Genomic DNA, 13,461 nt, shown 5'->3' with positions numbered 1-13,461 from the left:
TTCCTTCACTTACTAGTTGTGTGACCCTAAAGCAAGTAAGATAATGTTTTTTAATGAGCATATATCAAATTAAAAATAAAGTGTGGCTTAAGTGTACCACAAATGACATCACACAGGTCCGAAACTCAGTTCTTTTAAAGGGCTGGTTTGTGAATTACATAAGAATATGAGATATAACTCAATATACTAGCATACTCCTTGGTACTGTACACCATTCTGGTTAGCACCAATGGCTCCCAATGACAGGACACCGCACTGCCTGGAAGAAAGTGTTATGATATCAAACAGTAGGGCAGAACTCCACCAAGTAATACTGAATACTTTTATTAAGGAAACAGAAAAAGAAAAGAAAATATGAAATAGTGGCAGTTTCTTTGCACAAAAGCTGAGTAAAAATTGTTACCCTCAGGCTAGAAAAGTTTCTTGAATTGGGAAATCATACCCTGAGCTGAGAGTTTGGAACACTTGTTCACAAACCTATTAACTTTTCTATAGCTTGACATTAAACATCGCAACTAGTTTATTCCCTTACCATCTGGGCCAGTAGGCCAAATTCTACGCTGAATTTTTCATTCCTATATTCCCTGTGGCTGTTTTTACTGATCTGCACGCCCTTTCTCAACAAAAAGTGGCTTTATTCCTCCCTTTCTAATTTTCAGAAACATCTTTGTCATCCTTATGAACTTTCAGTGAGGGACATTCAGCATAAAGGGGAAAAAATATGTAAAAGCATCTTTGTGATGGTTGGCAGAAGATATAAGAGCTCATATCTGTGCCCTTGGGTGATTATGTACCCACTGGGGCTCCAGGTTTCTCATCTGCTCATCTGTGAAATCAGGAGAGTGATCATAAATACTATTATAAGATTTTTTTTTTCTCTAACAAAGTAACTTTCATATACATTATCTCATTTAATCCTTAAAACATCCTTATCTCCCTATGAGGCAGATAACACACCCAGCAACATTTCATAATGGTATTATACAAATCCGCAAAGGTGAATATGAATCACTGCGCCAGTCAAAAACTCTCATTTAAGGCTGGAGGGAAGATTACTTGTTAACATGCAACAAATATTTCCTGAGCACCTACTGTGTGTTTACCACTGTATCTACACAATAAGGATGCAGTAATGAACAAGTTAGAACACACCCCTGTCCTTAGCAAGCTTACATACGAGAGTAGAGAAAGACTATAAAGTAGGAAACCAAATAATAAACTAGATGATTTAGAGAGGGACATAGCACCATGAAGATAATAAAGCAGGGTAATGGGATACAAATGCATGGGGGTGCCTTGGAGGTACTACACTAGAATGATCGGGAAAGCCTTTCTTAGGCAACATTTGTTCTCTATCCTGAAGGATTAGAGGTCAGAGGTATGTGCAGTTCTAAGAAAGGTGACCTGTAAAACGATCGACTACAGAACCCTAAGGTGGGAGTTAGTTTGCTATGTCCAGTGATCAGAAAGATCTACTATAAACGATGAAGACAATGACATGCGAAGAGGAAGTTAGATGGGAGCCAGTTCACATAGGACCTTATGAACCAGGTTAAAATTCAGATTTTATTCAGACTGTTATGATCATTAATTGAAAGGATTCAAACATAGGAGTAACATGATCTAAGCTGTTTTCTAAGACATGTCACTTTGTGGGCTATGTATGTCAAGATGGATGCCCTGGGGGCAAATGTAACAATGCAGAGAAACCACTTACGTAAACTGCTGGAGTTCAGGTGAAAACTATGGTGGTACAGACTGGGATGGCTGCCATGCAGGGAAGTATTCAGATCCAATATGCAAATAATAAATGGCTGATGGACTGGCTGTGGAGGATGGAGAAAAGAAAACATATCAGAAAGTGCCTCGTATACGTATGTTTGTGGAATCTTGTCACCTTAGGATTGAAAGAGAGCTTAGAATGTAGGTAGTCGTACCTCTTTACACTACATGAAGAAGCTGAAATTCGGAAGCCAAGAGTGACTTACTTTGCAACATGCAAGTAGATAATGACATAACTGGTGACTAGACATATGTATTACCCACCAATCTCAGGCATCCTCTTTTTTTTAAATTGAACTGTAGTTGATTAACAATATTATGTCAATTTCAGGTGTACAGTAAAATGATTATATATATGTTAGTTTTCAGATTCTTTTCCATTATAGGTTATTACAAGACATTGAATATCATTCCCTGTCCTATACAGTAAATCTTGTTGTTTGTCTATTTTATATGTAGTGGTATGTATCTGTTAATCCCATACTCAAAATTTATCCCCACCTTCCCCCTTTGGTAACCAAAAGTTTGTTTTCTGTGTCTGTGAGTCTGCTTATGTGTTATAAATAAGTTAATTTGCATTAATTTTTAGATTCCACATATAAGTGATATCATATAATATTTATCTTTCTCTATCTGACTTACTTAACTTACTACAATAATCTCTATGTCCACCCATGTTGTTGCAAATGGCAATATTTCATTCTTTTTTAAACGGTTGAATAATATTCCATTGTATATACATACCACATCTTCTTTATCCATTCAGCTGTTGATGGACACTTAGGTTGTTTCCACGTCTTAGCTATTGTAAAGAGTGCTGCTATGAACACTGAGGTGCATGTATCTTTTTGAATTAGAGTTTTCATCTTTTCTGGGTATATGCCCAGGAGTGGGATTGCTGTATCATATGGCAACTCTATTTTTAGATTTTTAAGGAACCTCCATACTGTTTTCCATAGTGGCTGCACCAATTTATATTCCCACCAACAGTGTATAAGTGTCACCTTTTCTCCACACCCTCTCCAGCATTTATTATTTGTAGACTTTTTGATGATGGCCATTCCGACCTGTGTGAGGTGATACCTCATTGTAGTTTTGACTTGAATTTCTCTAATGATTAGTGATGTGGAGCATCTTTTCATGTGCCTGTTGGCCATCTGTATGTCCTCCTACCCATCTATCTATCCATCTGCTCATCCATCCAATGTATCATTCACTAATTTATACTTTCAACCTTTCATTTATTTATTCATTCAATAAGAATTTACTGTACAATTAGTTTTTCCACACGGTTCTAGATTTTATCATTCTGGATCAAATACTTAAATTTGGTAGAACAACACTGAGGCCAAAGTTGTGGGTGCTAGACATGATTTTCAGAAGCTTCAGACCAAACTCCTAACCTTGGGCAAATACCACGCTAAGGTTCACCCTGCTTTCCTGAAAAAGATAATTATGGCTTCGGACAGTTAAACCCACTGGTTGAAAGATAACTCATTGCATAACTCTTCTTCCTCCACGTGGGTCTCTGTCATATTTGTATACAGAAGATGACATTTTTTAATGACGCCATTATTTTAATGACGACCAGTGAGGAAAACATTCGTAAGGCTATATATAAGGTTCCCACCTTCAGAGCCTAAACTAAAATTTATGACAGGTTGTCAAAGGAATGTTATTTCCATGATTATAAAACTCTTTATGAACAGCAAAGCTAATTGTGTTGAATAATTATCAGACCAAAATACAAAGTTTTCAACTTAATAAGACTCTGGACTTAAAATGAAGAAGCCCTTTCCTCAGAAGAAACCTGCATATTGAATTCTGTTATTCTCCATATTTAAGAAGTGTTAAAGTGGTGTATATACATACATAGCTTAAGAAACTCTGATAATGAGGAATGGTTCTATCATTCCCTAAAAGTTTCTGTGTAAATTTCATATACTAGCAAATCTGAATACATCTGCTATTAAAAGCACAAGTGTGCCCCCTTCTGAATAAATGAAATATTGAGTCCTATATTTGCTCTTAAAATAACAACCACCCTCCTTTCTGGACCAAACTGAATAAAAGAATCTGGGCAAATACGAGCAGCAAGTTTTAAAAGCACGCTTTTTTAGAAACATTTATGATTGGACGCCTTCTAAAAAATATTCCCATGATATCTGCTTTGTCTTTTTATATTTGTTTGTCCTTTTCCACAGCCGGAATCTTCTAAAATAAAGCACCCCAAAAGAAATTATGATCTTGTTCTGGACAGAGAATGAAAAACCAGGTTGCTAAATAACTCAGAGTGGAGTTGAAAGAGCTGGGTAGAATGTTGGCATCTCTTTCAGAAACTGAAATAGTGATAGAGATGTTAGCAGAAGTGAAGTGACATTCCACTGTGACAATTCCATTATGGTTTGAAAGACAGCAGCTACATAAGCTAAGTATTCATGTTGACTTCAAGTTCCACTCTGTTCTCTCAATTTTGCAGCTGAGAAAATAAAGACTCAGAATGATTAAGTGGTTTTTGGAAAATCACTTAACGAACAAGCTACACTTTCCTACCCTCAATCTAATGTTCTAACTATGGTAAAACATAGTGACACAAATTAACTATTCTGGTAGTTATACATATGTGATGGATTCCATCTTTAAATCCATTCATTTCAATCTAGATTCTCCTTTTTATCTCTCTTCTAGTAGATTCAGAGCCAACGACAATTTTTGACAAAAATATGGCATCATGTTTGATTTGTTTATATTGGGTTGTGTGCCACTAGACTATTATAAAATGCTATGGAAATAAAATGTTGATGATGACAATGACAACAGCAACAGTTATGATAACAAGATAAAATGAAATGTATGATAAAGTCCTAACATTATCAGAAGTTGAGAGTTAAATGATATCTTAAATCATAGTTAAATTATATCTTAAATCACTTGAATGAATGAATGAACTCAGAATAAGTTCTCTAATTCAGAGGCAGGAAATACGGTCCTTTGTCTTATTTCTACTGTTATAGCAGCAAAAATAGCTTGTCTCCTTTTAAATACAAAGGCGGGCTGATTAAGCCTATAGCTACTGTGCCAGGATTTAGTGGAATGATGAAATTTACATAAATATATAAGATTTTCTCTCTTTAGCAAATTTTTCATTTCTTGGCTATTTGACATAGGTTGAATCTAGTTTTTCACATAGTATGTGAAAATCTATGTCCTCTATGTAAATGTATTCTTATTTTTTTCCAATGCATTTCAGAAATAACCAACTGCAGATGCTTTCAGAACTTTGGCTGAAATAAACACAGATCCTTGAATGGAATAAATGCGGTCTATCATCAACTCAAATTCTTTTCTAACACTATTCTTCCACGATACTGCAAAGATTCTTCTTGCCACCAATATATCTATTACTGAATGAAGTCTTCAGAACATTGCATTAAAAACTATTAGAATGTTGAATCTTTAAATTGTTGTCCTCAGTGAATAAAACTGACTGATGAAAGCACATTTGTAAATGTCAGTTGCCATATGGCTTACATTTTGGCTAATGATCAATCCCAAGATAAATCGATCATTGGACAGCTATCACAATAAAACCATGAAATGTTTACTACTTCCCTTATTTTCTCTCAGACTCATATCACTAACTTGTGCCAATATTTATGTACATTTAAACCATGCTCACTCCTTCTTACTGCAAGATTCAACCTCATCAATTTAGACTGGCAACCTATTACTTGGCCAATATATTAGTTTCAAAGAACACTTATTGAACCAACATATATAAAAAACTCTTTGAATTAATAAGCATTGTATATTCATTGACAAAATTATGTTCTCAACTAAAACACACACTGTGATCATTAACTCACAGTCATTGCTGATTATGCATAATCGTGCAATGAACCATCTTGTAAACAGCCTCCATAGTTCTTATTTAGAGAAACTTTAAAACATTCAGACTAGTAATTACATTGAATAATAGCTTAATTTAAATCATAAAAGACCTCTAGTGGATTATTTCTTCTCCACTATGTGATAGTTTCACACAGAAAGGAGCTATAAATACTCATGAATCAATATGCACAGCAAATAATTAATACTGAAAATAAATACTGAAAATAAATTGAAGAAATTGAGTCCAACACTCCCAATACTCCCATTGCCACTTATCCCAATCTCCACTCCATATGCACACCACCTCTTTCCTCCTTCCTTTTTTTTTTGCTTTCAATTATTTTTAAGATAGAATTCACATGCCATAAAATTTACCCTTTTAAATATATAATTTAATGATTTATAGTATGTTCACAAAGTTGTAGAAACATCACAACTGTCTAATTCCCTGAGGTTTTCATGATGCCAAAAAGAAACCATGTATCTATTAGCAGTCACTCCTTTTCTCCTCTCTCCCCAGCCGCCTGCAGCCCTTAAGATACTTTTTGTTTCTGTGAATTTGCCTAGTCTGGACATTCATATAGATGGGATCATACAGTAGGTGTTTTTTTGTGTTTGCCTTCTATCACATAGCATAACAATTTCAAGGTCATCCATGTTATAGTATGAATAAGTAATACTTCACTCTTTCTTATGGCTGAATAATATTCCATTGTATGGATCTATCACATGTTGTTTATCTCAGGATACAAGAACAGTAAACCAAAATCAATTACATATCCATGTACTTTCCTCTTTCCTTGACCTTTGAAATACACCATGAGTTTTTCATCTGAGAATTACCGAAATATGAATATTTCTTCTACTACCATTATATTTTTGTCAGGACAGTTCACTGATTGACTGATTGAGGCTATATGATGTATTTACCAGTGTGGCACCTATTTTCTTTTTTGATAACTGCAAATCATTTCTCTTTTGTGAATTTGGTAACTGCAAATCACTGCATATCCTGTGGTCTCTGCTTGAGTGATTAGGCCTGAGACAAAGACCTGACTAATCAACATATTCCATCCCTTTGACTACAGAGACTGGTTCAAGGCTGCACACCAATTAAAACTAGTCCAATCTCATTAGGACATTGCAAATTAAAACAACAGGACACCCCTACACTTTTTTTTTTTTTTTTTTTTTGGTGGTACGCAGGCCTCTCACTGCTGTGGCCTCTCCCGTTGCGGAACACACGCTCCGGACGCGCAGCCCTAGTGGCCATGGCTCACGGGCCCAGCCACTCCGCAGCACGCGGGATCCTCCTGGACCAGGGCACGAACCCACGTCCCCTGCATCGGCAGGCGGACTCCCAAGCACTGCACCACCAGGGAAGCCCCTACACATTTTTTACAATAGCTAAAATCTCAAACACTGAAACAACAACTACTGACCAGGACATGGAAAACAGGAACTCTCATTCATTGCTAGTAGGAATAGAAAATGATATAGCCACCCCAAAGGCAGTCTAGCAGCTCCGTACAAAGTTAGCCATTGTCTTATAATACCATCCAAAATGTATGCTCCTTAGTATTTATCCATTCGACTTGAAAGAATCTCACACAGATATTTATGATAACCTTACTGAAAACTGCCAAAACTTGGAAGCATTCACGATGTCCTTCAAAAGGTGAATGGATAAACAAATTGTGCTATTTCCATATAATGGAATATTATTTAGCAATAAAAATAAATGGACAAAAAGACATGGAAGAAACTTAAAAACATATTGCTAAATGAAAGAAATCAGTCTGAAAAGACTAAATACTTTTCAATTCCAATTACATGACATTCTGTAAAAAGCAAAGCTATCACTGGTTGCCAGAGGTTCGGCAGAAGGGAGGGAAGAATGAGTAGTTGGAACAGGGAGAACTTTTACGGCAGTGAAACTATTGCTCACGATACTGTAATGGCGAATACATGACACTGTGCATTTGTCATAATCCATAAAACTGTACAACACAAAGAGTGGACCCTTATGTAAACTGTGGACTGTAGTTAATAATAATATATTAATACATGATCAACTGTAATAAATGTACATATTAACACAAAATGTTAATATGAAAAACTGTGTAGGGAAAAAGAATATATGAGAACTCTGTATTTTCCACTCAACTGATCTGTAAACCTAAAACTGCTCAAAAATAAAGTCTATTAACTAAAAAAAGCAACTGGTCTAATGAGTCACAATTCTAAAACTTCTGTTACAATTATTGGAAAAAGCACATTAAAGACTACTTGAGAGCTGCCACATGAAGAAGGGCCTGCCCATAAATAAAGCCAATATGGGCAGAGCGCTATGAATGATGGGAAAAGAGAAAGAGAAAGAAAAAGAGAAAGAGGAGAGAAAGAAAAAGACTTGTGGAGGCCAGCTGTGCTTGAACCCAGCGCTACCCCTAAGTTTTTCAACTATGTCAGCCAAAAGAATCCCTTTAGGTCAGAGTTGAGTTTTCTGCCACTTGCAACCAAAAGACTCTTGAATAATACAGTTCTACAGGCTCAGGTCAATACTGCAGTGCTACTTTTAGATAATGAGTTAGAATCAGAGATTATTTTTAGAGTGGGAAAGGGAACAATTTCAAATATCATAACAGACCTCCAGAAATTGACTTAAAGACGATGAAACAGATTTTTGTGTAAGCAGTGTTTCTAACACTGGATATGCCAGAGCCCAAGACGGTCGATGGAGTTCCCTCAGTGGCTACTGTGGACAAGAGAAGGCAACAGGTGGCTGGAGACAATGAGCAGACAAGGCTCCAAACTCAGCAGCAACACCTCTTCTTCTTTATTTACTGGGCATCTTTGCAAGTACTTCTTTGAACGAAGGATTGTTCAGTCAGGACAAAGTTTGAAAACCATTATTTTTGGAAGATGAGTAGCTCCCCAATTCAGGCCATGCTCAGTTCCAGGAAAGGCCTGCAAGGGAACCAGCGAGCAGCACTGAAACACCTGCCTTAAAGCTGAATTTACTGATAATTTATTGTTACTGGGTGGATCAGAAAACCTGATAACTTTCTCAGAAGAGACAATCAGTTTCTACAGGGAGAGGGGAGCGTGGCACTTTAGAAGATCCATTCTGATGTCATAACATAGTAGAAAAAGGGGGAAAGGACAACTCCACAGAAGTGTTACAAGAGCAAGGACCAAGCGATACTGATCTCAGTGCACACCTTGTAGACCAGGACTCTGATTTTATGAAGGCTAGCTTAAAATGGTCTTTCCAAACTGTTTCTTTCTAGAATATTTTATTCCATGGTACTTCATGGAATACATGAATGGAAGTGTGTAGCCCTGGAGTTGTTCAAACCAGTGCCCTTGCTGCTGTCACACTAACACCATAGTTCAGTCTACACTTTACCAGCCATCACAGGCTGGTATTGCAGTCTTCATGCCTTGCTGGTAAAACGACCTCCTAGGAAAGCAATGCTCATGGTCATCTTGGATTCCCTTAGAATCCCAGAACATCATTTTCCAATCTACCTTCCAGTCATCATTTCCTACCCCAAATTTTCTCCAGACAATTTCTGCAATGTTATATATATATATATATATATATATATATATATATATATATATACACTTAATTTTGAGGTTCACTCCTGTTCAACAAAACTCTTGCTTTCTGAAAAACTGTTTTTTGTCTGTTGAAAGACCTGCACATAGCTATAAGAATGTAATCATCATCATCATCATCACTCACTGTTGTGCTCCAGTGTACTTCCTATATATATAATCCCTCTTCAGAGGAGTCTCTAATTTCTAAATAAAACATTGCCTGATTTCTCTAAGGTGTCCTGAGGATTTCTCCCCCAAATAACTGTCTATTTAGCAGGTACAACTGGCAATTCTGCCAACTGGGATTCCTGCTGCTAAGTGGTTTCCCATATTGTTGTGTAGGAAGCAATCGTGACACCAACTTCTGAACTAACCATGGAAATAGCAGATCTCACACACACCTACTCTCCACAAATCATCATGGACAGTTTCTCTCTTTCATATTTATATTAAAAAAAAGGGAACAGATGATTCATGTTACTTGCAGGGGTGGATATAAAAATTCTCCAGCTATTTCTTGTACATCACAGCCATAGAAAAGGTTTCAAGAAAGAATGGAAGCAGAAATGAATAATTTTGGACTTAGATCTTGCCTCTACTGCTCTCTCAAGAAGGGCACATAATAAGAATGTTTTTCCTTTCATCTCAGAGTTCTGGCAAATGTTTCAGAAAATGAGAATTAATCCAATTGCTGAGAAACAGTTTTTAGTCATAAAAACCATGGAAAGCAATTTTTATGAGCATTCTGAATGATTTTTTTGATGTCGATATTGAAGATGGAAAAAATAGCAAGCTAAATCTCTACTTTCTTTGTAATTAGCTACATTTAAAGACCAACATACCTCTTATAGAAGCATGTATACTTTGATAACTGCACATCCTTCAAAGAGTAGTTTCTGATAGATTAAACTGTATAATAATTCTGCTACAGGATTCCTTTTTCACTAAACAATTTTATGTAATTTTGAACATGCTTATTCACCATTATGCCTAAAAACTAATTCACACTGTAGCTCCATTTTCATGTGTAAGATTTTGGCTTTTAAGATAATCACTTGCAAGTTTAAGCAAGGTCTTGTACAAACCTCAAAAGAAATCGCAAGCAGTCACTTTGGGCTGTGTCACGTGTCAGGTTTAAATTCTACATGCATAAACTTCATACCCACCTACATGATTCAATACCTTTTCTTTTACAGATGGACACTAGTACCTTAACTGTTAGATGGAAACATTAACACGTTATATTTATAAGAGATGCCTAGATATAGAGTCAGGGGCTCATGTCATGATTGAATGAGATACAAGACTCTCACCTTAAGAGAGAGGAATGGGGGTCCAGATGATGTCAAATAAACTAAGGCTAATTGTGAGGCAGAGATGGGTATTTCTTTTTACTAGCTAAACTAGCTCCACCATCTGGAGGGTACAGCCAGTTCCCAGTGGGGTTCAATCACCAGTTTTTAAATGAAAAGATTCTATTTTTCATTTGGGGGAATTTTCCTTGTTCAAATGTTATACATAAAGTAAGGCTATTTTGATATTCTTAAGCGGCTCACTATTTTAAATTTGCATGGTTCAATTTATAAAAGTGCGGCTCCACCATGAGACAGATCGAGGTGTGTAGCACATGGAAGATTCTCTCACTTAATAAATGACCTTTCTGTAGCCCTCCTCATTCATGTTCTGGGACACTGATCTCCTTGCACACATCATCACGGAGAAGCAGAAATAGTTTATACTAGGATAAATTATTTTTCGGTCTTGCCCCTAATAACTCATATTTAATTTATCCTTTCGGTATCAGGTCAACTACGTGAGATCCAAACAGAGCAGATATCTAATTTTACTCCTGTGCTTCTAAACAGACGGCATGGGAGAACACCCATCTATGAGAGCAGCTCCTCAGACTTCATATTTCACACTTTAGTTTCAAAGAATGTCTCTAGTTCTACACATTCCGAATGCACCTAAAAGAGGCATGAGGAACAATTGAACCCTACGACATTTCCTTTAGAATATTTTTGGGCTGTCTGGAAGGACAACAGAGATTACATACTGAATGTAGTCCATTCAGTTTTACAACTGAAGTTCCTTAAGCCCAAAGAGGTAGACTTAATTATCCTCCAAAAGTTCTAATCCTGTGGGCTAGAGCCCAGTATACTGAATCCTTAACTGATTTCTTAACCCCAAGTAGTTAATGTGGTGTGTGCCATTCTGCCCAGTTATTTATTAACTGGCGGTCACTGCATGAGGCTCAATACAAGATGTAGTAGACAAAGGACAAACTCTTTTTCAGTTCTTTTGGTCAAGATATTCCCGTGTGTAGTCAGATCACCCCAGTTTGTAATCTAGCTCTGCCACTTACTAGCTGAACAAGTTACTTAGCCTAGTACCTCTTTTTCTCATCTGTAAAATGGAGAATTTAGAACCAACTTCTTAGCATGTGTGTCATGAGGGCTCAGTAAGAGCGAACATGAAATGCTTACTATAGAAAATGCACAATAATTTTTAGCCATTGTGATGTGTTTTATCATTATTAGCCCAGTCTATTTATAAATAAATACTCTATAGTAGAACTTTCCTGAGAACACTTTGTACTTTGTGCCCTTTCTGTAACTAACTTGCTAGTCTTCATTTCTTTCCCTTTCTTCTGCATAATAAAAAATGTAGTCTGAAAACATATTATTTGTCTAAATTGCATGGGCCTAAACAGTGTAAAATTTTCCAAGAACTGTGCATGGGGATTTAATTGTATGACATCCAATAAAACCTATGCAAGAGAATAAAGCAGCAATGTAATGGGGGGAAATGCACCCAGAAAGAGATTACCAAAATATTTCCTTCACTGCTTCATATTGATTTTTATCAGATGGCTCCTGAGTTCTCTAGGAAAGTCCTGGCAAATATCTCTATTGATGACTATTAAGTTCCCTCTACAGTGGAAATACTATATAAATGGCCTAACAAGAAATTATAAAGCTATTGTTTATTGTTCTAAAGAGAGAGTTTTAGAACCCTCTAAGGAAACTATTTCCTGTGGAAAATGATGGCTTCATGACAATCTTAAGCATGAATTCAATCAATAACGTGCATGCTTCTACAAAGTGTGTAATTATTCATATGTAATATATACAACACAACACATATGCATGCCGAAATAAAGAAAACTGCTGGGGTTGTTTGTTTCTTGCTACCTTTCTGTTTCCTTGTTTGTTTTTAATAAAACCCTGCGTTCAAGTACAAGAGCTACCTAGAACTGTGCACAATAAAGTGGAGGAAAATGGTGGCATAAAGAGAAATCGGAGCAATGGATAGTTGCTTTGGATAAGTTAAACAATTGTGTTAAACAATTGGGAATTATTAACATCAACTGTCTTAGCATTTGAAAAATGTTCTTAATGACCAAGTCATTTATTTCCACCTCTCACAGCCATTCTAGAATAAAGTTTTAGAGCACAAGGCTCCAGGTTCAGACTTTAGGTTCCACTGCTTTTTACAACAAAGTCTCAGTTTTCTCATCTTTAAAGTGAGGTCAATATTAGTATATATCTTGTAAAATGATTAGCATAAATGTCTGGCACATAATTAAGCATGCAAATACACATATAAACTGAATTTGTTTTTCCAGGCAATGTTCAAATGGTATTTGCTCAGCAAAAGTCAACTGGTTTTAAAATGAACGCAAGCCAATTATTTTTTCTGTCTCCTATTCTGCTTGGCTATTCAGAATGTGAGATTTTGCAACACATTAGACATTTAAGATTTAATTCATTACAGTTAATTATTTTTGCTACTTCTTCCTTATGTAGAAACTGAGAGTGAATTTATTTATACGTATGCATTTATGTATTTATTTTTACTTTTCTTCCCACGCTGTCCTGCTTCTCCTATTACTCACATAAACCTTGGGGATCTGCCTCCTTTGCTATCTCTGTAAGATTCTACTGGTGTCATGCAGGATTTCTCAACCTCTATACTATTGCTATTTGATGCTGTATAATTCTTTGTTGATGGGCTATCTTGTGCATTGTAGGATGGTTAGCAGTATCCTTGGCCTCTACCCAAAATATCCCCACCCCCTTGTGACAATCAGCAATGTCTCCAGATAGTGTTAAATATCCCATGGGAAAAATGCCCCTAGCTGAGAACTACTACAGTAACATACTGGTTAACCATATGCTT

At 36.3% G+C, this 13,461-nt stretch overlaps 1 protein-coding gene across 1 annotated transcript in view; it reads right to left on the bottom strand.

The window, feature by feature from the left end:
- Positions 1-13,461, bottom strand: part of GRM7 (glutamate metabotropic receptor 7) — a gene marked incomplete at its 3' end in the record, with an annotated part of 1,084,681 nt that overhangs the window by 874,763 nt on the left and 196,457 nt on the right. The window contains exon 3 of the mRNA XM_079934350.1: positions 1,718-1,826. The remainder of the gene's footprint in view (positions 1-1,717; positions 1,827-13,461) is intronic.

The sequence above is a fragment of the Stenella coeruleoalba genome (assembly GCF_951394435.1).
Source record: "Stenella coeruleoalba genome assembly, chromosome: 10".
In the NCBI taxonomy this organism is placed as follows: Eukaryota; Metazoa; Chordata; class Mammalia; order Artiodactyla; family Delphinidae; genus Stenella; species Stenella coeruleoalba.
Note: the sequence above shows the minus strand (reverse complement) of the source record. Positions and strands in the feature narration are given on the sequence as shown.